Source organism: Gopherus evgoodei, chromosome 19 (assembly GCF_007399415.2).
Source record: "Gopherus evgoodei ecotype Sinaloan lineage chromosome 19, rGopEvg1_v1.p, whole genome shotgun sequence".
Lineage (NCBI taxonomy): Eukaryota > Metazoa > Chordata > Testudines > Testudinidae > Gopherus > Gopherus evgoodei.
In genome coordinates this window covers 10,253,926-10,280,901 of record NC_044340.1, presented here as the reverse complement: position 1 = coordinate 10,280,901, position 26,976 = coordinate 10,253,926, and the positions used below count along the sequence as shown (strand labels likewise).

Here is a 26,976-nt window from a genome sequence, read left to right as displayed (position 1 = left end):
TTTGCAGAGCTCAGCCGTCTGGATAGTTCATATCAGAGATGGAGAATGAACACACAGACTAGATGCCAAGCACCTCTAAATTTTCCAGCCTTGTTCTGAATCTAAACCTCATGGTTAACCCTGTACAATTCTCCCCCGAATAAGAAGGGAAGAAAGATGGAAAGAACCACCGACGACAGATCCTAGTCATGACACTTAATGCGCTATGGGAAGGTTCACAGATACCATGGTGATGGGCGCAATAGAAAAACCCAAACAGCATAGAACTAAAACCCACACCACCCCGAACTTTGGGACAGTTTGGAGCTGGCTCCAAGCTTTGCAGCTTTGAAAGCTGCTAAAGATGAGAGAGAAATAACAGATAAGACATCCAGTACATTGGGTCTATACCTACATCCCTGCCCAGGCTCAGACACTTTCAGAAACCCACCTGTCACTAACTGGAGCTAGGAGAAAAATCCTCTCTCCCCACCTCCCAAACTAGACCTTGTGCCAAGTTGCTCTCTTGGCAATTAAAGTAATAAATAAAAGCAGAGAGACTCATTTTATTTTAATGTAACGGGTATGCAAATGGAAAAAGAATAGCGCTGCAGGGAGGCAGGGGGCCATAATTAAACCCCCTTTTTTGTTGGTTTTGTTTTTCAAACAGCTGATTAAAATGCTTGTAAAACCTGCTACACAAAAGCACCAGCAAGAAGCCCCTCCACCTCACCACCCACCCATCCGCTGCTAAATGGAATGAAATGGATTTTTCAAATGTCACGCTAGTATCCACTTAATAATACATTTTCCTATAGACAGGACAATAACATATATTTTAATCACTTTTCTACAGGCAAATAGACAGCATGGAAGCTCAGCCTTTACTGGTGCTTGAAAATTATGAATTTTTCAGTAACCTTTTCTATTATTCATCCTGTGTTATTCCGTAACATTTCTGCATGAGGAATGCGCTTACCAGACACTTTATGAATCTCTTCTTTTATTTATTAAACAGCAAGGTGTCTCCCTACAACCATCTCTTCATGTTCCCCTCCCACAGAAAGATGTTGGTTGAGGGCAAATAGGCCTGAGACATGTATAATTATATCAAGAGTTATTCATAATTTCCTATCTGTAAGAGACACTGTTTGAGCCACTCCTCCACTGCAGCAAGCTCAGCTTCTAAGTGGTTTTCAGGGCAGGCCAAAGGGAGCAGAATCCAGTCTCAGGAAGTGGAAGGGAGCAATAGGGCTTGTCTCAAGGGGACACGCTTGTAAAATGCATTTTGAAAATTGCACAGCTTTGGGTACCTTCAAGCAGCATGAGTAAGAACATGGGGTGGAAGTTGTAAAGTTAGAGATGTTAGACACAGGGGAACAGATCCTCATCTAGCATAGGTCAGCACAGCTCCACTGACTTCCATAGCGCTATGTCAGCTGGGGATCTGACCTAGGGTCTCTCATCAAGCCAGAGTCCAACATACTCTTATACCCCTGCACTGATTCTCCGCTGCCCTGCAGCTCGTGGTATCATTTACACAAGGGCCAAGTGCTATCCGAGCTTTGAGCTTGGGTAAATGAAGACATGTGGTGGAGAGCACGCCCTACTGTATAGGCAGGACAGATCAATCAGATTAGGGAAGAGAGACAGAACCCTTTGTACTCAACCAGAGCTGGGCGAAGAACAGATATTTTGGTTTGCTAGCTATCCAGAAAAGAAATAATAATGGAAGATCATTTTTGAGTTGAACTGGTTTTTTTTTTTTTTGCTAATTTTGAATACTTACTTTATTTTAAGTAAAGGAAATTTCTAAATGAAAAATCAAAACATTTCATTCTGAAAATGCTCAAGTGAAACATCTCAACTTTTTCTGAAATTTTTCAGTTTTTTTTTTTTAAACTGAAACATTTCGGTGAAATTATCACAAATTCACAGAATGTTTCAGGGCTACTGAATCTGCATTTATTTAAAAAAAAGGGTTTGGTAAGAAAATTTTCACTCAGCTTTGTATATAGGTTTGGCAGAATGCAATTTGTATTTTCATTTTTTTTTATAATTTTGACAGATAATATCAATATTTATTGTAAAGCATTTTTTCTGTGCTTATTTATGTTTTCACGGGGGCACAAAATTTGTGGCTTTTAAGGATAGTTTTTTCCATTTTTATTCATTTAAATGTTCACAGTTGTAGGAAAATTATCTAATGACAGTAGATATTGAGATTCAAATAATTAAAGCTTTATAACTACTAAAACACAAACTGTCAACATCATAGGTCAAAATTTTAGCCTGAAATCCATCTCTAATATGTTCTCAAGCAGCTTTTTTCTCACTTTGCCTATCTGCACATTTCTATTATCATCAATGGAAATGTTTGTGTCTGTTTCTGGGTATATGATCAAATCAACATTTATTGGCATTTACAGATAAAATTCTAATTCTTCCAACCTCATCTATACTCAACTCCAGTTTTGTATTGCTGCCAATGAACCACTGCAACTGTTGGTTCACCATTCCCCCTATATAATCTCACCCCATTGCCCCGTTCTAAGCATCATGCTGTTGTTCAGTCACAACCTTACACCATGCCCAGAGTTGGACCTCCACTAGAATGGACACTAGGCACAGCCTGAAGCAGAAGTCAGAGTCGAATTCCATCATGCCCCATGGATTCTGACCCATTCATCCATTAGCAGGTAATGGTCTTTGAGATCACCCCATTTACAACTGAGAAGAGGAGACATGCAGCTTCAACCACATTTTTCAAAGGTGAAAAAGGAAACTAGGAAAGAAACTTCTACCATTAGGACAAGTTTGCCAGTGCACAAATGGAAATTGTGTTCCAGGCTGCCCTTTGAAAATCTCCTCCTAAATCTGTAAAGCAGTACCAAGCAATTGCTCCCAGCACTATCCTCTCCACAAAGCACCACATCATCTCACGGGGTAGGAACCAATGGCCGTTTGGAAAGTTAGGGGCCACGCCTGACTTTTTACACATCTGTCTTTCAAGCACAATAAACCCTGAACTTACTCTAGCCAGTACTTTACCTTGACGAAATGCTGAATTGGATGGGTTGATGGTCACGTCTTTCTTTGTGGCCTGACTGACCTCAGGTCTGTAGAGGAAGAGAGGTGGCTCTGGAAGTGTGAATGAGCATTGCCACCAGCAGACATAGCATCCCAATGTGCAGTAGAACATACTAGACAGTCTTCAAATATGTTGTGGGCTGTTATAAGGAGCAATTGTTCTCCGTGTCCACCGAGGGGAGGACAAGACGTAATCAGCTTCATCTGCAGCAAGGGAGATCAGGCCTAGATATCGGGAAAAAAGACTTTCTAACTATAAAGGTAGTTAAGCACTGGAGCAGGCTACCTAGGTAGATTGTGGAATCCCCATCACTGGGGGGTTTTAAGAACTCCCCAGACAAATACCTGTCAAGGATGGTCTAGGCATACTTTGTCCTGCCTCAGTACAGGGAGATGGTACACTTAACCCTGCTTCAACCTGGGGGGGATGGACAAGATAACCTCTTGAAGTCCCTTCCAGTCCTATATGGCTATGATTCTATACCAGCTCGCTGATATCATTCTCCTTAATTCAGTTACCCTAAGCATTCTTTCCAGGAACAACCACCGACTTTGTGATCTGGTTGCAGGGGGCTTGTGAAGATAAAAATAAATGCATGGTCCTAACTACTGTGGCTTTTGAGCAGGATTCAAATAAAATTAAAAACATTTAACCACGGGACAAATACCAAACAAGGGCAGGTCTGGAATGAGTAAAGGTTCTCAGTGGGGGGTGGGGTGGGGGTTGTGGTGAAATTATGAACTCCATTGTGTTCCACTGTGTTAGAGACACTCAGCAGTGATAGCCGTAGGAATCTGGAGCTAATCTGGTGGATCATCAGCTTCCATCATTTCCTTCCTCTGCAGTAAAATTAATAAATAAATAAAAAGTATTGCAGAACTCTCCACTTCATCTGGTTGAAAACCAGCACAGGCTCCTGTCAATTTTCTCTGAAAACAGTAGCCATCCTTCTCCTCATCCAGCATCGCCTGTCCAGATTCAGTGGGTTTGATTTTGTAAACTGATCACAAACTTTTTTTCCAGGAATCACTTTTGTCCAGCATCAAATGCAGCCACCTCTAAGCTGGAGCAAGACAGCAGAAATAGTCTTTTTTTTTTTTGGAGTGGAAATAAATAGCCGCCTCGCAGCTGGTTGAAACATCAGGGGAAATTCCTTTGCATGCATCCTTGAGGAAAGCAGGAAGGATAGCCTTGTGGGCTGGGATTCAGGAGACCGAGCTTCAATTCTCAGCTCCGCAAGTCACTCAATATCCCCATTTTACACAAGAAAACAGTAGTGCCGAGCTATTATTTCCCTGCCTAGCAAGGATGCTGTGATGACAAATTCATTAACAATTGTGAGGCACTTAGATGCTATGCCAATGCAGGCCACACAATTAGATGGGCCAAATGCAACTGACAATGCTATGCTGGTGTTTCTGTGGCCTATGCTAACCCATTATTACTATTACCTGCTTCCATTGTGGCAGTGCCCAGGAGACTCTCTTATGGACCAGGAACCCACTGTGTTCAGTGCTGTACAAAAACAGAACCATGTGGCTCTTCGTCTGTCTCTAGTAGTGCTTGGATCATGTATCAAGGTTTATGAGTCTGCTCCTGGCTGTGACCTCAGGTGTTTAGATCCATCTTGTAAACTCTCCCTATTTTTAATTTCTCTTTCTGCCTCCCTATTTCTCTTTAAAACCTCAGAGTTTGGAGCTTTTTATATTTTTTTTAATTCCCAGTCCATGACCGTGTCTGTCTCTGGGAGGCAAACAGGAATGTCATGGGAACTCTATACCTCCATTCTTTCATCTCAGCTAAGACTCTGCTCAAAGTGGCTCCTCTGAGTATCATTTATTCATGTGTGTTTTAGCGAGAGACGCTCTTGTTTATGATGGAGATGTCATTTGCAAAATAATCGGGTCCCAAGCTGATAAGAGGCAAATGCACCTCCCTCCCCTGGGTTCATTCCCTCTAAATTATACATTTAAATAATAATAAAAAAAACTATTTAGCTAGTACGTATACATGAACACAGCACTTAAACTAATTCCAGGGTCCTTTTATATTATATATATAAACCATTCAGTTCTCTTGAATGTTGAATCTGTATTCCTAATTGGTTCTCATCAAAGGACCTCTTTGCCTTCAGCTGACAAAGTCTCTGCACTGTGACAGTAAGTAACCGACACCATCAGATAATTAAGCTGGTATTAGGTAGGGAACTGGTGATTTCTTTTTTGATCCCTTTCTTTGCTGTTCATGGAGTTGCAGATACATAGCTGAGCCTCAGGAGTAAGAGTGCATTCCTCTCACAGGATACAGTGAGAAAGAGGCACAGCAGCCAGCAGTCACTGTCACTCAAGGAGGCCAGGGTGTGTCTTTTTTTCCCAAGAGCTATTCTTCGACTGGGACACTTATTAAGTAGCTGAATGGATGGATGGATGGATGGATGGAGATAACTGAGCTAGCTAAACCATTTGTTACTAAATAACATCCCTTATGAATGTCACCATTCTTTTGGTCAGCAAATTGTCCATGACTGGATCCTGATTCAAGATTACCCAGATAGTCTGCAATTATCACTTTCAGGGTCATTCACAAAACATGTTGAGTCTCTGTATTCACGTGGCGTGACTGGTCACCTGAAATCAGATGCTGTTGTTTGCTATTCAGTCAGAAGCCAGAAACATTTTATGCAAGGGGCACATAGAACATAGGGCTGGAAGAGATACTCAGATGTCATCTAGTCCAGCCTCTTGAGGTGGGACCATCCATGACAAGTGTTTGTTTATCTATTCTTTACAACCTCAAAGATGCGACCTCCCCAAACAACCTGCTCCAGTGCTTACTGATCCTTATGTTAGAAAGTTGTCCCTACTATCTAACCTGAACCTGTTTTGCTGCAGATTAAGCCCATTACCTCTTGTCCTACCGTCAGTGGACATGGAGAACAATTGATCGATATCCTCTTTATGACAGCCCTTAATTTATCTGAAGACTGTTATCAAGTGTCCCCCCTCCAAGTCTTTTTTTCTCACAGAGAACAAAGGCATGGGATTGGTGTTGCTTGTCTGAAGAAGGATAAGTCACTCTACAACTTGTGAAACTTTGGGGATTTGCAACCATTTTCACAAATACCTGATGGTCGACCAGAGGCTCCAACAGAACAAATCATTTGGCTTCCAATATAGTGAACTTGCACTTTTAATGGCAAAAGTACCTATGAGCTAGGGGTGTGTCATAACCTTAGTCCCAGATTTGGACCTTAGCGTCCAAAATATGGGGGTTAGCATGAAAACCTCCAAGCTTAGCTACCAGCTTGGACTTGGTACTTGCTGCCACCACCCAAAAAATTAGAGTGTTTTGGGGCACTCTGGTCCCCCTGAAAAACCTTCCCTGGGGACCCCAAGACCCAAATCCCTTGAGTCTCACAACAAAGGGAAATAATCCTTTTTCCCTTCCCCCCTCCAGGTGCTCCTGGAGAGATACACAGACACAAGAATCCAAACAGAGTGACTCCCCCTCTCCGTTTCCAGTCCTGGAAACAAAAGCACTTTCCTCTTCACCCAGAGGGAATGCAAAATCAGGCTAGCAAATCCAACACACACAGATTTCCCCCTGATTTCTTCCTCCCACCAATTCCCTGGTGAGTACAGATTCAATTTCCCTGAAATTTCCCAGAAAAGAAAACTCCAACAGGTCTCAAAAAGAAAGCTTTATATAAAAAGAAAGAAAATACATACAAATGGTCTCTCTGTATTAAGGTGACAAAATACAGGGTTGATTGCTTAAAAGAATATTGAATAAACAGCCTTATTCAAAATAATACAAATCAAAGCACTCCAGCACTTATATTCATGCAAATACCAAAGAAAAGAAACCATATAACTTACTATCTGATCTCTTTGTCCTTACACTTAGAAACAGAAGACTAGAAAGTAGAAACTACTTCTCCAAAGCTCAGAGAAAGCAGGCAGCCAGAAAACAAAGACTCAGACACAAAATTCCCTCCACCCAAAGTTGAAAAAATCCGGTTTCCTGATTGGTCCTCTGGTCAGGTGCTTCAGGTGAAAGAGACATTAACCCTTAGCTATCTGTTTATGACAGGGTGGTTATTATTTAAATCCCCAGCTCTAAGGCAAAGGTTGTCATGAGTATTACAATGGCACTGAGAGGACCCTTCAGAAATCGGGACCCCATTGTGCTCGGTGTATAAACACATGTGCCACTCCTCCTCCTGAAAAAAGAACGAGGAGTACTGTGGCACCTTAGAGACTGTGGCCTTGGCTACACTGGCGCTTTACAGCGCTGCAACTTTCTCGCTCAGGGGTGTGAAAAAACAGCCCCCTGAGCGCACTAAGTTACAGAGCTGCAAAGCGCCAGTGTAAAAAGTGCCCCAGCGCCGAAAGCGCGGCTCCCAGCGCTGCAAGCTAATCCCCATGGGGAGGTGGAGTACATGCAGCGCTGGGAGAGCTCTCTCCCAGCGCTGGCACCGCGACCACACTCGCACTTCGAAGCGCTGCTGCAGGAGCGCTCCCACAGCAGTACTTTGGAGTTTTGAGTGTAGCCAAGCCGTAAGACAGTCTAAACAGGGGAGGGGAACCTGGCACACAAAGGTGAAGTGACTTTCCCAAGATGCCACAGTAGTTCAGTGGTGGAGAGGAGAATTGACTCCAGGTCCCCTGACTCCTAATCCATGATAGCCATTCCTGAGGCCACATGTGTTTTACATCTCTAGTTCCGATCCTTTCAACAAGGCATTAGCAATCCGATTATTGTTTGTATTGCAGTGGCACCTAGCAGTGCCGGTTGGGGACCAAGACTCCATTGTGCCAGGTGCTGTACAAACAAAGGATGAAAAGATGGCTCCTGTCCCTAAGAGTTTACAGTCTAAGCAGATCTTGCAGGTAATGGCTGAATACCCAGAGAAGCACCAGAAGGTAGGCAACAGCAGCTGGGGTACAGGTACCTCACTGCATATCTGGCACCTGTGCATATGAAGCTAGTTACCTTGGGTGAGGGTGAGCCCAGATATAGAGAGAATTCACATTTCATGCCCAGCATTATCAATTTTTAAACTTTTAAATAAATCCTCTGCAAGGAGATGGGAAGAGAAGCGAGCTAGGCTCTGGCTGGCAGAGGGAAAGATTTGGCAAGGTGATCCTAACCCCGTAGAGCCAGCAGCAGCCAAAGCGACAAGACAAAGCCATAAAGAAAGAAGAGTGTATAGGTGAGTGGGGTGGGAGGAAAGCTAAAGGATAATCAGAGGCATCAGTGGCTCATCTTGTCTTTTGCTATAATATCTCCCAAGTGGGGAGAGGTGCAGGTGGAGGCTGGGAAGAGAAGGGGAAAAATAGGTTGTTTCTTACAAGATGCTGGGGCACATTTCCCTGCTGCTTGCAAGGGCAGAAGCTTGACACCTAGCGGAGGAAGCGCGCCTGCAAAATTGGACAAGATAAAATTACAAGTGACAGCTGAGCCTGTGTCTGCAATTACAATGCATTGTAAACAAGGGGACTGGCAATTCCAGCTGCCATGCATGGCCAGTGATTGGCAGGGGCAGCGCAGTATCCCAGAGCGGATGGCTGCTTCTCGGCATCTGCATCCGGCCAGGGGCAGAGGAGGAAAGGCAAGGTGTGAGGGCCTCAGTCGGAGAGAGACAGAGGTAGAGCCAAACTGAGATTGGAGGCGGAGATAAAAAAAAACAACAAAACCCAGCTGCATGCTTTTCCTGTTTCTACCAACTCTGCAACCCTAGTGTCTCATAGGCTCATAGACTCATAGACTTTAGGGTCAGAAGGGACCAATACGATCATCTAGTCTGACCTCCTGCACAAAGCAGGCCACAGAACCCTACCCATCCACTTCTATAACAAACCCCTAACCTATGTCCGAGTTATTGAAGTCTTCAAATTGTGGTTTGAAGACCTCAAGCTGCAGAGAATCCACCAGCAAGTGACCCATGCCCCACGCTGTGGAGGAAGGAGAAAAACCTCCAGGGCCTCTGCAAATCTGCCCCAGAGGAAAATTCCTTCCCGACCACAAATATGGGGATCAGCTAAACCCTGAGCATGTGGGCAGGACTCACCAGCCAGCACTTAGGAAAGAATTCTCTGCAGTAACTCAGATCCCATCCCATCTAACATCCCATCACAGACCACTGGGCATACTTACCTGCTGATAATCAAAGATCAATTGCCAAAATTAAGCTATCCCATCATACCATCCCTTCCATAAACTTATCAAGCATAGTCTTAAAGCCAGATATTCTTTTGCCCCCACTACTCCCCTTGGAAGTCAACACCTTCCAAACCCATGGATCCAAAATAGCCAGGCCAACTGTCATTTGCTCCAAGATGCATTTCCCTAGAGGACTGGGGTGGTGGCAAGATGCTGGAAGTGAGGAGAGATTAATAAGACTAGGATTTTTCAGCTTGCAAAAAAGACGACTAAGGGAGGATATGATTGAGGTCTATAAAATCATGACAGGTGTGGTGAAAGTAAACAAGGAAGTGTTATTTACTCTTTCTCACCCAACACACAGTGAGTCTGCGGAACTCCTTGTCAGAGGATTTTTTGAAGGCCAAGACTATAACAGGGTTCAAAAAAGAACTAGATAAGTTAATGGAGGACAGGTCCATCAATGGCTATTAGCCAAGATGGGCAGGGATGGTGTCCCTAGCCTCTGTTTGCCAGAAGCTGAGACCAGGCGACAGGGGATGGATCACTCAATGATTACCTGTTCTGTTCATTCTTTCTGGGGCACCTGGCATTGGTCACTGTCGAAAGATAGGATACTGGGTTAGATGGACCTTTGGTCTGACCCAGTATGGCTGTTCTTATGTTAAGCGACTGCACTCCCATTACAAGATGGCCGGGCTCCTTACTGCACAGCATCCCACATGCTGACCCCAATGCGGTTTTGACTGGGGTCACTTCATGGTGCACAATCAGCAGCCCCCAGGGAGCCTCTACCCAGCAACTCCTATAATGCCCACAGGGTCTCCATGCTCTCTGCTGACTGCTCCTGGTAGCTATCCACATCCTCTTGTCATGTAAGAAAGTAGGAGACTGCAAGGAACTCTCTTCATCTGAACATACCCTTGGGGCGGTTCAGAGACCAATAATGAACAGGTGAGGGAGCAGAAGGAGATGAGAGTTTCCCTCAGAAGGCAGATCACAGCCTTCGCCACCCTCTCTTCCCAACTCCCAACCCACAGACTCTAGCTCTCTCTCTTCCCGACTCCCAAGCCACAGACTCCAGCTCCTTCTCTTCCTGACATCCTCTTTTTGTTTGGCTGCTGAAATGCCAAACAAATCACTTTAGATGAAGCCATATAGTTGATTTTGTTCACTTACCCTCTGACTTGCTAGTGGTCATCATGCTGTTTTATGGAGGAGATGGGGCCATTAAAGACCTCCCCTTCCCCCACCCCATGCATTGTTTGTAAGAGGAGGAAGGTTAACTGTTGCTCTGCCATGTAGAACTAGCCGTTACCAAGGATAACAAATTTCTAGTACTAGAGAGACAAACATGGCCATTGCCAACAGTCCCCAAGTAAGGATCACAGTAACGCTAGGCACAAAATGGTGGCATAGTTGGAAGGGTCATTGGATGAGAGATGTTGGATTCTCTCCCACTGATCCATGTTCTCCCTCAAGCTCCTTCTGATGCATTGTGAACAGTTTGCTAACACATTGATATTCCTGCTGTTTAATTTTTTGGGCCATTTCAGAAGAAATAGATCTTCCCTCGAGTCAAGCTCCCCGCTCCAACTGCAAGGGTCTCAAGACACCTTGCCAGGACCAACAGCAGGAGCTCATCCTAGCAGGGCTGCCCAGAGGATTCAAAGGGCCTGAGGGAAAGTAATTTTGGGGGCCCTTTCCATAAAAAAAAAGTTGCAATACTATAGAATATTATATTCTCGTGCGGGCTCCTGTGGGGCTCGGGGCCTGAGACAAATTTTCCCACTCCCTCCCCCACCCCCTGGGCAGCCCTGCATCCAAGCAGCCCAATCAAAGAACCACTGTGCAATCATTGTCAACTCTAAGCATTCAAAAATCATGAGTTAGGCCCCCTCAAGAATCATACAACTGATACAAAAATCATGTGATTTTAAAAAGTACTAAAACTTTTTTCATTTTTTTTTAATTTGCTTTCTGGTTTTTGATACTTTGGGAGTCATGTTTCCAAGCTTTTCTTGTCATGAGGGATAGAAACTTTAAAAAAAACAACCCAAAACTGAGATTCTCAGGTAATCACTGGACTCCAGGATCTGGGGCTTTTGGGAAAAAAACCCACCAAATATCACAGGACAGTGCAGTTGTAAGAGTTGGCAATGCTGAGACTGTGTTGAAGGAGCCCTGTGGCCACTCCATAATGTAGACCTGATGACATGAAAAGGTGTGAGGTTTTGCCTGTTGCAATAAACCACCTGTGCCAGGTTTCCCCTCACGGCCACACCAGCTGTTGGGCCCGTTGCCAAGAGAGCTGATCTGAGAAGAGAAACCTCAATCACATTTACATGCATATTGTCTAAAGAAAAGTAGCCAACCCTCAAGAGAGTGCATCAGCTCCAGGCTTCTTCTCTGATGTTCCCAGTCTCTGCCTTTAAAACTCTGCCTCCTTCTCATAGTTGCAAAAAAAAAAAAAAAATCTCTAATTTACTTTTAATTTGTGCCTTCGTTTCAAGAACAAAAGCCAGCATCAGTAAAGACATCCTACCAAACTACCCCTCCTTCCTGGCAGGCAGCTGTGTTTCCTCACCACTCTTGCAGCTTTTTTCTGCACTATCATTTTCTTTCCTTTCTTAAGATGACCCTTCATAACATCAGGTCTGATGTAACACACCGGCAAAGTGTACGCTGTGTTCCCTTCTATGAGCTGCTTCACTAGTGGAGACCAGCCTTCTACTGCACACGTGTGATGGGTGCATTGACATACTGGATGTGCACAGTGACTTGTGAAGCACACATTGTGTTCTCTTCTACTGGCTGCTCTGTTACAGTATACTAGCCTACTATTGCTACCAGCTAATGGAGTCACTCCTTCAGCTCAAGGGTCAAAGCGTTGCTGTATAGATCATTCATTCTTTATATAACGTAGCACTCACAGGCCCAAATTGAGAGCAGGGACCACCTATTATGCTAGGCATTCAACATACACATAGCAAGAGACAGACCCTGCCTTTAAGAGTTTACACTCTAAATAAAGACCCTGTTGGACAGACGTAGGACTGAGGAACAAAGAAATTTAGCTGCCTAATGCCACACAAGAGACTCGCAGAAGTGCCAGGAATTGAATGCAGGTGTCTTCTGCATCCTAGTCCAGTGAATTAACCATCCTGCTTCGTTTCTGAGTACAAACGTCATGACTTTTGTAGTTACCAAACTCTGCTGGTAACTACAGGGAAGTAGGGAACAGCTTTCTGACCCATGGAAATGTTTGACATTTTGGAAATGTTTCAATTTTGCATCAGGAGGAACCAGAGACCTTTCAAAGTTGACCTTTCAATGTTTTTCATTAGAAATGAGAGACGCACAGACCCCTAGCACAGCCAACAGCTTGGGGGTGAAGGCACTCACTTGGAATGTGAGTGATGCAGATTCAAGTCTGCGCTGCCTGATGTCTACACTACAGCACTGCAGCTATGCCAGCATAACCTCGTACTGCAGATGCAGCCTATGGCTGAGGAAGGGGTTTTTCTATCTGTTTAGGAACAGCATCTCCCCAAGCGACGGTAGCTAGGCCAAAGGAAGCCAGCAGCTAAACTTAGGGTTAGGTAGGCAAAGCTGTGGTGCTCAAGGGTGTGGATTTTCCCCACCTCTGAGTGCTGTATCTATGTTGACCTAAGTTTTAAGTATAGATCAGACCTTTCTAAATTTGTTTTCATTAATACATTTTAAACACCACTTAGCCACTTGGCTAGACAAAGAAGGTTCTGTTTAAAAACATGTTAGGTGGCCTTGCTCAGCATGTTTTTAAAGATGTTAAACCAGTCCATACACGAGTTACAACGTATTAGCACACGTTTGCACACGCCACTTGTCCTCTCAGTCTAGGCAGGGCCTGAGTCATCTTCGGAGAATGAGCATTTTCCATGTCATTTCTGCTCACTTTGGGAATCATATTTGGTCATTTAGGTATATCTACACTGCAGCTGGGAGAGAGCCTCCCAGCCCGGGTGAACAGACTCATGCTAGCAGGGCTTGCTCACATCCTGTGCTAAAAATAGCTTTGTGGAGGCTTTGGCAAGCTTGGCCCCAAAGTGTAAGGTGGGCTTGAGCTCAGGTGACTACCCCGAGCATCCGCTGGGACCGTAACATCCACAACGTCCCGCAACTCTTCAATCTCTCCTCTCCTAGAGCCGCTACCCAATGTGTCCTCTTTGATTCAAGTTCAGCCTAGCGATGAGCAGCTATAGTTGGTGGAGGAGGCTTGGAGGAGCCCAGAGAAAGGAAAAGGAATTGCAGAGGGGGTGGAGGATTAGAGGGGACAAACTGAAGTCGGTGAGATTTGACAGCATTTCAGCTTTACACAGGAGTGCATGACTTGCAGTCTAACTGATCCCTTTGGAGCCAAAAGCCAGGAACCGAGCTCATTTCAGATCTTACTTCAGTTCATCAGGTGGCCAGGAGAGAGAGCGTAAAAGAAAAAAATAAACAAACCAACCTTGGAAAACCTTTTAAAGCTTGCACAATTCTCCCTCGACGGTGCACTGTTAAAAGAGATGTTATTCCATGGGGACCTCGTCAATCCATACAGTCAATGCTCTGGCACTTCAGTGGCAAAACAACTCAATTACCTCAACTGATTAAGCAAAATTCTATCATTTTACCACTAAACAGAAAGAGGAAGAAAACGAATGGCTCACGTTGTATTTCCCTTTGCTAACTCTCCAGGCATGGTTTTCTGCACTCCAGTCCTCAGGACAAGACAATCTGATGCCTAATCAGATACAGAAAGATGAGATTATATAAATCTCTCCCACACTCCTGATCTTCTCTGTCAACTCTTCACTCCCTCCCCCTCTCCCCCCCGCAAAAAAGGGACAACCTCAGCAGCATATTAAAACATCATCTTCTCCTGCTAGGAGCCTTGATTGCCACCTCCCATCAGATGAAGATGATGATGATGATGATACAGGATCTGATTAAAGATGCTCTGAAGGGACACTGGGTAACTGACAAGAACTTTGCAGATGTGTTGCTCTGACCCATTCCCTAGCTAGGTCACTGGGTGGTTCAATCTTAAGGGCTCATTTTTTATTCCAAGTGTGCACGTACCCCACTCTGCTTCATCAGCAGATGAGTTCTGAGATCTTGAAGCACCGAATGTTTCCCTCTCCTGTTGATTGGGCTCGGTGGCTCTTGGAGAGATTCTGTTAAAAGCAGAAGTCTGGATGCACCCGGATGTGCTGTTTTCTACAGGGGGTTGGAGAACGTGCATGGAAACTTCAGAGCTTTTTGTGGAATCAGAAAATCATCATCTCTATAAAAGATTTTTTTTTCCTCCTCTTATGCAAACCGTGGCATATTGGGCTCTCATAGGATCTATCTATTCCAATGTCTCCTTCTCTGTAGCTTCTGGGTGCCCCATCCACATTTATTAGTTTATCTTCACAAAAGCCCTTTAAGGTAGGGAAAAGAAATCCCTTCCAGCAGTGCGGGGCAGCAAACATGGCACTGGACTGGGAGGGAAACCGGGATCCCTGGGTTCTATTCCAGGATCTGCTGTGTGATCTCATTTAAGTCACTTCACCTCTCTCTGCCTGTTTTCCTGCCTGGTCTGTTTAGAGGGTAACTCTTCAGGGCAGAGACTGTCTATATGTGTCTGTGCAGCACCCAGCATAGTGATCTCAGCTGGGGCCTCTAGATGCTACCATAATATAAGGGTTAAATAACAGTGCCCGCAGCAGCACCTGATGAGTCATGTATCTGACCAACAGCATGGCCGGGGCTTCCATTCCAATGTGTCCTTCCAATTTGCGAGGGAAGAATTAAAAACAGCTGCATGGACCTCGGGAGGCTGAGTACCATCAGCACAAGCTGGCACAGTGCTGGTAGGAATCATTCAAATTTCCCCAGACAGCTCTGCCAAATCAACCTCGGTTCCCCAGTCCAGTCCTGTCCCCCCCAGACAGCTATGCCAATATACTGCAGCCCCTATGGTTCTATACTGGTCCCTGCGTGTGCTCCTAAGAGCTTTGTCCTGATTGACAGCACCCCCTGCTGCCTGTGGTACTTCCCTCAAACAGCTTTGTTTGTGCACTTCAATGCTGACCTGAAGCACACCTGCTTTTCCAGTCCTGGCTCCCTACCTGGCTCTGCCAGCAGGCCTCAGTTTGACTCCTGACCCATAGCACCTCCTAGTACTGCAACCACTCTCCCCTGCACAGCTCTGCTGAGGCAGCTCAGTTCTAGCCTGCAGCACCCCCTGCTATTCCAGCCCTGTTCTCCAACACAGCTCTGCCAATTAGGAGCAGGTGGAATTGACTGGAGATGGAATTTTGTTTGAGTCAATGCGCCAAAGCCAAACTGTGCCTCTCTGCTGAGGGACTGAATTGACTTCTAAAGTCTCTTCTGTTCAAGGCAGTACCTGGCGGGACTTCTAATCACTGCCAATTGATATTCTAGTGAGCAGCTTTGGAAAATAATCTGCAAACAAGAAGCTGCAGGCTATAAAAGTCTCTCTCCTCTCCTTTGCTTTAGATCGCAGCTTAATAAAAACATAACACAAAGTAAGGGATGAAACCGTATTACTTGGAGATGGTCAGGCATTTTTCGATGAAACTTTGTTGCTGTTGTCAGAAAATGACAATTCATCAGAACTGAAACTTTTACAGAAATGTATCAGTTTCTACGTCAATTTTGTTGGTAAGTTTTCTCAGGACCATGGTGGAATTGTTGGAGGGAGAGGGATGGGGGGGGTGGGGAGAAGAGAGACAGAGAGAGAGAGAGCCCAGAATGGTCTTCTACGTCGGGGTTAGGGAACTCACCAGGGATGTGGAAGACCCAGGTTCAAATCGCTGCTCTAAGTCGGCATGATTCAGAGAAGAGACTTGAGTGTGGGTCTCCTACCGCCCAGGTGAGTTCCCTCATTGCAGAACGTGCCTCTCTCTCGTGTTCTCTCATTAACAACTTTGAAAGGTTTCGTTTTTAGCCCAACCCATAATGTTGAACCACCCACTTTTTCATGAAAGGGAATTCTGGTTTTCTGGCCAGCCCCACTTAGCCCTTTGCCCAACCACACTATCCTTTTAAGAGCATTATTAATTGGTTTAATGTTAGACCACGGTCTACTGAGAAGATGGAACCTTCCTCTGCTGATGAGGCCCAATTTTTCTGTCAGGATTTGGCATGACAGTGGAGAAAAGCAAGTCAGCATGTAAAGTTCTCTGGGTCCACGCTGCACAAATTGTAAGGATCAATATTAAGAAGCATTTTGGCTAATCTCCAGTAGTAAACACAAACACACACATCCTCATTCATCTTGGGAGTGGACAGGTTGGCCATTATCAGACTCCAAAGGGGCCTGGAATATATTTGTCACGGGAAAAGCTACCAGCCTGGGAAAACAGGCTGACATGTCGGTCAGTTGAACAGTGTGATGCTGAAGGAGCTTCCTGTAATGGTGAGAGGGACAACTGGACTTCATCTGCTCCCACTACAGTCCAGGGATCATTTTGCTGCTGCCTTCACTGGTGGCAGGATCCAGCCCTCTCAAAGCCAGATCCTGCCCCCAGCAGAAATCTCATTTGTGGATCTCAAAGAGCTTTACATAGATATTTGCATCAACCCTATGATAAGTAAAATATCATTATCCCCAGTGTATGGGGAAACTGAGGCACAGAAGAGTGAGGTGACTTGTCCAAGGCCACACAGAAACTTAGAGGCGGAGTTGGTGTCCAAACTGCTATTATTATGTCTACGGTGATGGCCTCTAACAGCTCCACTCGTGGACCAGGACCCCAGCGTGCTAGGCACTGTATGCACTCAGAACAAAACGATGCTCCCCACCCCCAAAGAGCCTGAGGTCTCTCATTTCAGAGCACGCCAAAAGCTGCTGCAGGTGTAATCAGCTTTCCATTTACATGACACACTGAGGGACTTGCATACATGAATGGGCCTCAGACGCCAGTGTAAAAACCCAGGCTGGGCAGGTATTAACAGAGGTTTCTTACAGCTCACTTTAATAAGACCACATAGAACATAATCTACCTCTTGCAGAGACAGCACAGGGCCTAGGCAGCACTTCAGGCCCACTTAGGGCATGATTTTGAGAACAGAGATGGGACCTAAGTAGGTGAGAATTTCACTGCACAGGGGAGAATTTCACTCAGAATCTATCACTAGAGGATCTCCTCCCTTTGTTTTCCCTTGTTCTCTATTGCTTTATGCCATGTTTTTGTTTAGATCACAAGCTGTTCAGGGACTTTATCTTTCCTGGACTCTTTAAAGTGCTTAGCACACATTTGGGTGCTGTAAAAAAACAATGCAATAGAATAATATGGTGCTTTGCAACCTGCTTATTTACTGTAGTGTTCACTCTCCTTGGACACACACAGCGGGATCAGTCAGGGCTACCCCTCAAAATGTAGCCACCTCTGGGGTGGAACACTGCTGCTGTTTAACAACTCACAGCAACACTACACAGCTTCTGAAAATGACATTGTATTCAGTGGCCCTATTTGGAAGCCTTTGGCTAGCTCTCTAAGTGGGAGGGGATTTCACCCAGAAAGCAGGCATGAAAGGCATTTTAATGCAGGCGAAGATCACCTGTTCCACCCCATTGAACTGTGTGCACCCTAGCCTGGCCTACGGTACGAGCTGTTCTCAGGCAATGTCTACACTGCAGCTGGGAGGTGGGATTGCAGTGCTCCTGCAGAAGGATGGACAGAGGCATGGCTAAATGCCCGAGTGTATACCCAGGGTCCAGGGTGGGCCAGTGCTCAAGTGGCTAGCTCGTGCCACGGCCCAGCCTTCCACGGCTGTTTGCAGCAAGCTGGATCAATCAAAGCTAACTCAGGTCTGCCGGCATGTACTGCTGTCCCACTTGCTGACAGCAGGGTAGTTGCACCGACAGGGTCTCGGTGGATGAGGCCAGCACATTTGGAAGGTGGGGGTGAGTAGGGGGCAGAGGGTTACCGAATGCTGAAGGCTGAGCCTCCATCCTGAACAATGGGAGTTATGGGCACCCAGCACCTCCCATGATCAAGCCCTAAGGCAAGGAAGGAGGAGACCCAAGCGTCAGCTCACACAAAAGCGCGGCTGTGCCGGGAAACCGCTTTAACAAGCGTACCAGCACAATCGCTCACTCCAATCAATAGAGAGTGAACAGAAAGCCACTGCAGTGGTTTCACATCATTTTTGCTCCCATGGAAAATGTATTTGCTCCCACTGAATATTGTCTTTTTGGGAGCAGTTAAAGTTGGTTCATTTCATACAGTAAATTAACCTGCCTTCTTTAATAGGAGACTCTTATTTGGTGTCAGGCTCCGACTATTATTTTGAGTACTGGATATTGGAGTGCCAGCTATTAAACTTTCTCCCCTTGCTATGTGCACGCTGAGCAGAAAGCACGGCTAGGACAGAAGACCTGGTAGCATTTTGAAATAATGGCTCAATCATTTCTAAACACCGCTGCTATTTATTGTTACCACCTCGCTAGCGAGTTCTCCCAAAGCAAAGCTATTTTAGCTATGTAGAACTAACAACAAGGCGGCTGGAGCTTCGCTGGGTTCAGATCCTTCCAGGGCTCTTTCAGTGATGTACAACAGAGCAGCTCTGAGTCTGAATCCAAAGGCAACTGCTCACAATTGGCAATGACCACTTCCTGTTGGGAAGGGAGACAGAGACAGGACTCCTAGGAGTTAGAGGAGGTGGAAAAGACCCACTGAAGCATAATACTACTTAGAACTTTTCATGGGTAGATGTCAAAGAACTTTACAGAAGGAGTAAGCATAAATATCTTCATTTTACAGGTGGGGAAACTGAGGCACAGAGTGGGTCCGTGATTCACCTGAGGTGGCACAAGTCAGTGGCAGAGACAAATAGAACTAGTGTCTCTCAACTCTTACACCCCATTCATCTCTTAGTTGCAGGATTATTTGCCTGTGCTTTGCTTACCCTTAGTTTTAAATATGTCAGGTGTGTCTCTTGTTTTCCCGGGGACTCTGTTTCACAGGCCAATTGGTCTCCCCTTGGAGAAGAGGAGGAGAGAAGGGGCCAGATGTATCCTTGTCCTGTGCTTCTTTGGCATCAAGTAGGCTGGCTGAAATAAGCCCATGGTATTGGAGGAAACTAGCAGGGACATCTCCATACCCAGCAATTCTGCACTCCCTCAAGGTCTCTGATACAGGGTTGCAAATTGGCAGTTTCACCAGCCTCAAGTGTTCACAAGCCACGAGTCAGGAGCCATAAAATCATGAGATTGGCTTAAAAAGACATTATTTTTTAAACAAACACTTTTTTTCTTGTTTTGTACCTTCTTGGATCACATGTTCCTGTTTTTCTCCCCAGCTACAAAAGTTAGAAACATAATGTCTCTTTTTTAATGAAAACTGAAATTCTCACATAATCCCATGACCCCAGGAGCAGGGGCTTTGAAAGGAAAAAAACCCAACACCATCTCATATCACAATAGCAGTCCCCACAGTCTCTGAAGAGAGAAGCTGCATGCAGTATGCTCTCTCTGTCCCTGGGCTGGCTTCAGTGCCAGTGCAGGGGTGTCACTCATTACCTCCCTAGGCAGGGATCAGCTTGAAGTTTCTTTAAGTGGTTTCCCCAGGGCCAATGGAATCTGAGCTAATGTCCCTCAGGAGTGTCATGAGAATCTGTACATTCTCTGCCAGGGCAGAAGTATGCCCCTTTCCACATCAGATGTCAGAATATTTCCACTTGCACAAAGAGAGGCCCTGATCCTACCATCTGATCCATGCAAACTGCTCCCTGTGCTTGGGCAGAACTCGATCAAATTCAAATCCTACAAAATGTAAGGAGGTCCCTGCAGGGCAGGTCACATTGCAGGGCCAGGCCCATATTTTGTAGCCAGAGGCTCTGCCTTTCACAGCCAATGAGGCAAATATTTGCAAAACTCTACGGAGAGTGTAATGACTTTTGGGGAATAAGGGATTGCTTTTTGGTCACCCCAACAAAATGACTATGTGATATTGCCATAGAAACATTTGTTGAAGGATCTCAAAGCGCTTTACAAACAAAGAAGTCCCCTCACCCCATGTACACATATATTGCATCCTAATCTAAAGAAGGGTAAACTGAGGGACAGAGCAGCTAAGCAACATGCTCAAGGTCATACAGTAAGGCAGAATCAAAGTCAGGAGTAGAAACTAGAGGTGAAATTCTGGCCTCATTGAAGTTAACTGCAAAACGCCCATTAACTTCAATAGGGACAGGACATTACCCCAGGCGTGCCGACTCCCAGTCCTTCCTGCTCTAACCATTAGATCCTACACCCTGCTAAAGTTATCCAGGCAGATTCTGCTTCTGATGTGAAAAGCCTCTTCCATAGGCCTTTCCCCCCTTGCCAGGGCTCTTAGGAGGTACGCAATCCAGCTCTTTCACATTTTATTCTGACTCCATGCCTGGTTTAGCAACTGACAAATGGCACCGATTAATTTCTAACCCTTACTCCTAACTTGGGTGCTGCTGGCATTTTGATATTTCCCTCTGAGATTATGCTTCATATAGTGAATTTTTCCCCAACTTCTTTGGGGGGGGGTTTTGGTCTATTTGCTTCACCTGTTCAGTCTCTAAACTCTGCCAACTCCAGGCATGTACCCAATGCAAGATGAACTGTCCGGAGACTCGTGGCACATCTTTCTTTACACTTCACCTCTTTCCACCATGAATGAGAAACAGGCTTTTCCCTCATCCATCATAAGTTGGTGTGACAAGGCTGTCACTCCTAAGCACTGCTTCACTGTATCATCCTCCTCTTCGTCCTGCTTCGCTGAACAGTCTGGCTTTCCTGGGAGCATCTGGGACCTTTCAAAAGTGTTTTAGATTGTATCAGGGATTCAGGCAAAAAAAAAAAAAGGGAGAGAGAGAGAAAGTTATTTCCAAACTCTTTTCTCCTCCAAATCGGCTCACCTCTGAGCTGCATCCTGATAACAACCCACAAGCATCAAGAATTGTTAGCGATCAGGAGAACCAATGGTGGCTCCTGGCCCCAACACACCAAGTGCGTGCTTGGGGTGGCAAGCCGCGGGGGGGTGCTCTGCCAGCGCCTCGAGGGCGGCAGGCAGGCTGCCTCCTGCGGTTTGCCTGTGGAGGGTCTGCTGGTCCCGCGACTTCGGTGGCAGCTTGTCTGCCATGCTTGGGGTGGCAAAATCCCTAGAGCGCCCGTGAGGAGAACTGAGTCATTTTGCAGATGGAGAAACTGAGGCACACGGCACATACATGACTCTCCCCTCAGTGACAGCTGAGAATAAACCTCCAAACTTCCTGGCTTCCTGCCCTGTGCCTAGTCAATGCTACCTTACTAGCCTTCTCTCATCTGCAAATTGAGCATGAGAGAAAGCAGCAGAAGCATCACAGCTGGCTCAATTAACAGAGAGTTGCAAGAGGAATCAAATCCTGGCAGGAGAAAGATCACCAAAAGATCTCAACTTTTGACTAAAAGTTAAGATGTGATTGGAAGTCAGGACTCCTGGATTCTGCTCCCAGTTTTGCCATTCCCTTGCACGGAACCTCGAGCAAGTTCCCAGCCTTTGTACCTCACTTTTCTCATTTGGAAAATGGGGATGAGACCTATCACTGGAGAAAGGTCATGAGATTCAAAATGCTTTGAGATCCTCAAATGAAAGACTCTATATGTGAAGGCCAAGAAGAGCTGTGTGAATGCCAGGTTTGTCAGTTTGCTGACAGTTCTGAAAAACTGGGGAAAAAAATTGTTTCCAGTCAATTAGAAAACACATTTTTTTGTTGAATCATTAATTAGATAAATAAATAAATACAAAAATTGGTTGGTGGGCCAAATGAAATGTTTCATTTATAAAAAGTGAACCATTTTGTTTCAATTGTGACCATTTTTTATTGCTTTGGGGCATTTTAAAAATAAATATAATGGCAATTTTGAAACTAAAAGTCATTTCTAACCAAAACATTGTAACATTTTTTGGGGGAGGGTTGCTACTGTTCTTCCCCCCACCACCGCAAAATGAAAAAATTGGCAAAACTGACAGATTTGCAAAACATTTCGGTGTCACTGAATCTGCATTTTGCACTGCAAAAAAGGTTTGGCCATTAATTTGCACATAGCTCGAAACTATTGAAGGAGACCTTTTCCCTTCCTGCTCATGCACTGTAGCATGCACATCTCCAACACCACAAGTTCTCTGCCTTCCACTTCAATCCATATTCACTGAAAGAGGTGTGGGACCTGGGTTACTTGATAGTTGCATAAAAGAACAAGAAGAAACATGACCTCACACACTGTTTTGTTGTGAAACCACGCAGCACAACACAGAAGCAAGCATATTTGCATGTGCAGCTGCAAAACAAAGACACTCAGATGTGTTCAGTTGGAATAGAAGGTGGGGTTTGAATCTGCAGCTCACCAGGGAATTGGTGGGAGGAAGAAGACAGGGGGAAAAGGAAAATCTCTTTGTGTTAGATTTACTAAGCCTGACTTTGCATACCCTCTGGGTGAGGGGAGAGAGAGATTTGATCTCTCGGTACTTGTGTTTCAAGGACTTGAAGCAGGGAGTATCCTAGGGTCCCCAGGGCGGGGAAATCTGGGAGGAGGTAAAGAGGGGGAAGGGAAGTGGGTTATTTCCCTTTGTGGTGAGACTCAGGGCATCTGAGTCTTGGGGTTCCCCAGGGAAGGTTTTGGGGAGACCAGAGTGAGCCAGACACTGGAATTTTTCTGGCTGGTGGCAGCGATACCAGATCCAAGCTGGTAATTAAGTTTGGAGGTTTCATGCTAGCTTCTCATGTTCTGAACTCTAAGGTTCAGATCTGAGTAGGACAGTTATGACAGGATTGTGCCGATAGCAAAGGACTGGGAGCAAGGAGTGTTGGCTCATTCTTGGATCAACACTGACCTTCCTGCATGATTTTTCACAGAATCATAGAATATCAGAGTTGGAAGGGACTTCAGGAGGTCATCTAGTCCAACCCCCTGCTCAAAGCAGGACCAATCCCCAACTTTGAGTAGTTTCTTCAAGCAAAGTTTTCAAAAGGGGCCTCAAATTTTTGGTGCCTCAAGATTTGGGGAGCTCAACATTGGACACAAAGGGTGAAATCAGGCCTTGCTGATTTCACTGGGACCAGGCTATCACTTCATGGGCCTAACTGGCACAGATTTTCAACACCTGCAGCTCCCACAGGCTTAAGTTTGAGTGGCGGGTGCTTAGAACTTCTCAAAATCAGACCCTAGACGTTTAAAACTATCTATCGAGGTACTTAGGTGGTCCCTCAATGCCATACTCTCTATGCTCCGCAGTCACCAATGCATTTTACCCTCACCCCTGTGAAGCACCAAGGGGTTTATCCCCATTTTATAGATGGGAAACTGAGACATAAAGTATATTACATGACTTGCCCAAAGTCACACAAGAAGGCTGAATTGGAATTGAACTCAGATCTCAAGTTCCAGCCCAGTAGGTCTTCCCCTCTGCAGCCCCAAAATGAAGCAACTCAAAATTAGAGGGAACTTTTGAAAATCCAGGACTCAGGACCTCACTAAGTATCAGTTTCCCTGTCTCTAAAATGGAGATAACATATCAGAAATGGCTGAAAAAAATGTTTACCCAAAATATAACATTTTAATGAAAAAAATTCATAAATTTTGACCAACTCCAATAATGACACCCCCTCCACAGGGAAGAGTCGGGCTGCTTAGCTCATTAATGCTCCAAGGTCCATCTTTGCAATAGCTGAGCAAACTATAATCATCACTGTGAACAGCAATTCTAAGTGAGATGGGCTCCGAGGGGTTTCGTGGGAACTCTTTGTGGGTCATAAGGGAAATGGAGAAGAGCATTTCAGATTCAAATATATGGAGAATAAACGTGATCGAGAATTAGAGAGTGAATTAACACAAGAAGAGAGGCACTAGTTGGCATGTCAGAGTGCCACCACCTCTTATCCAATAGAAATACAATATCAAATACTCGGCTGCTGAGATTATACCCCTAGGCAGACTGAGGAAATAAATAGCGCATGATTACTTGATAGCATGCACCAGTCTGGAGCAGATATTACAGCGATGCTCCTGTACAATAGACATGTGGAACAAGATTCAACTTACACTATGATCATACAGGACGCACATTTTTGGATGGAACTTATTTGTTATCGTAGATGTGCCACTCAATAGGGGGCTATTGCAGTGTTGAAGAGAAATTGATGAATGTGAAAACTGCCCACTCAGCCTCCCTTTTTGGACAAATGGTGGGGCGGGAGGCAGGGGAGGGAATCTATGTAGCTAAGATGGACTTAGCGAAATAATGGGTAAACAGCAACTGTATTGCAGCATGACTTAAACACTTACAGAACCCGCGCTGCTTATTAATTATGCTATATGGCAGCTATGCTGATCCTGCAAATAAAAAACCACATTTCTTTTAAGACAATGGTGTGCTGTTAAGGATGCATTGGCAGAGCTGAGCTGATAGGTCAGCGCTGGGTCCTGCAGGTCAGTAACGATGTACATTAACAAAGCTGTGCTGAAACCAATGACTGGAATAGCAGGGGCTGCTGGCTAGGATGGAGGTGTACTGGTAGAGCTGTCAAAGGAGCCCAGGACTGGAATAGCAGGGTCAGAGGGACATTTGTTCAGTTTCGAAACACCAGGTCATGCTGCAGAACATCTTTAAGTGAACAAGAGAGCGGAGACTAGTGGAGTTATTTAAAATCAGAGCTCCAGTGCATTGTCAGACGCGCAAAGAAGCTTGCATAGCGTCATACAGTGCTATATCTGGCTCCAATCAAAGCTACCAGACCTATACTTTGAATACAAAAATCACACAGAGGCAGAGATGTACGCAAGCTGGAAAGTTCAGGCCTCGGTCTGTACTCAAGGGTATTCTGACATGGGTTTGGGATTTGGTCCCCTATTCAGGCATAAGGTAAGGAGAGAAGCTCATCATAAACCCACCCATGCTCAGTGGTAGGAGATTAAATATTACTCTGCAGGAATGCATGCCAACCTCTCAGCTACTAATCTAATCTTGGAAAAACTAAGGGACAAATTCACCTTTTTTTCCTCAGCAACAGATCCTAAACTGTCATGTAAAAAAATAAGCACCATTATTAGATTAGATTATGTTTTTGTATCCATATTGGTCCCAGGATATTAGAAAGCCAGGATAGGTAAAGTAATATCTTTAGTGACCAACTTCTGTTGGTGAAAGATACAAGCTTCCGAGCTTACACAGATATCTTCTTCTGGTCTGGGAAAAAGTACCAAAAGAAGTCTGTCCAGTACCCAACATACCCTGAAACTCTATTATTAGACTGGGTCAAAATTTTATTGACTGAACCACTGGAAAATGCTGATTTGACTCAACAGAAATGTTTCATGGGAATATATTGATTTTATCAATTTTTTTGATGATATATGTTCAAACCGTTTCATTTATAAGACCAAAGCACTTTGTTTTTGCTTTATCCTTTCAGCTATAATACGTAAGTCAATCATTTTGACCTTATCCAAATGAAACATTTCAATAATCATGTTCTGATGTTCCTTAAATGACCCTTTTCAGAACTTGTATTTTCTGGGAAATGTCAACTTTTTGATCCAGTTCAAGATGAAAGGAAAATTGGAAATGTTGGCATTTCCAATCAACAGAAATTCTGAGTTTCATCCAACTCTAGTCATTAACCAGGGTAAACTCCAATAACCTGAAAGGTATTGAAGGCCATCCCGCTCCCTCAGTTATTCCCAATGATCAGCAAAAGCCAGTTCAGAGCCTAACCATTCTTTATTAGGACACCTCTCTTGCCAGCACTAAGCACTGTCTCTGTGCTTCCAGCTCGAGGGGGTCACCTCGGGATCATGCTGCTAAATCATAGCGTCATAGAAATGTAGGGTTGGAAAGTACCTCAAGAGGTCATGTAGCCCAGCTCCCAGCACTGAGGCAAGGCCAGGTGTTTGTCAAACCTGTTCTTAAACTTCACTGATGGCGAATCCACAACCTCCCTTGGCAACTGTTCCAGAGCTTAACTATCCTTAGGCCACGTCTACGCTACCCGCCGGATCGGCAGGTAGTAATCAATCTATCGGGGATCGATTTATCATGTCTTGTCTAGGAGATAGTAAGCAGAGTCGACGGGGGAGCCGTGGCGGTCGACTTGCCGCCATGAAGACAGCCAGGTACATCAAACTAAGATACTTCGCCTTCAGCTACGTGAATAGCGTAGCTGAAGTTCTGTATCTTAGATCGACCCGCCCCCAGTGCAGAACAGCCCTTAGAGTTAGAAAGTTGTCCGTACTATCTAACCTGAACCTCCCTTGCTGCAGATTAAGCCCATTACTTCTTATCCTACCCTCAGTGGACATGAAGAACAATTGATCACCATCCTCTTTATAGCAGCCCTTAACATATTTGAAGGCTATTAGGTGCCCCCTCAGTCCTCTTTTCTTAAGACTCAGCATGCCCAGTTTTTTAACCTTTCCTCACACATCAGGTTTTCCAAACTTTTATCATTTTTGTTGCTCTCTTCTGGACTCTCTCCATTTTGTCCACAGCATCCCTGAAGTCTGGCACCCTGAATTACACATAATCATCAAGCTGCTATTGCCTAGCAGAGCAGAACAGTTACCTCCCATGTCTTACAACACTCCTGTTAATACACCCAGAAGGATATTACCCTGTTCTGCAACTGCATCACATTGACGACTCATGTTCAATTTGTGATCCCCTATTGCCCCTAGATCCTTTTCAGCAGTA

At 45.0% G+C, this 26,976-nt stretch overlaps 1 protein-coding gene across 1 annotated transcript in view; it reads right to left on the bottom strand.

Moving 5' to 3' along the window:
- Positions 1-26,976, bottom strand: part of NTM (neurotrimin) — a 731,054-nt gene that overhangs the window by 546,618 nt on the left and 157,460 nt on the right. The window lies entirely within an intron of this gene.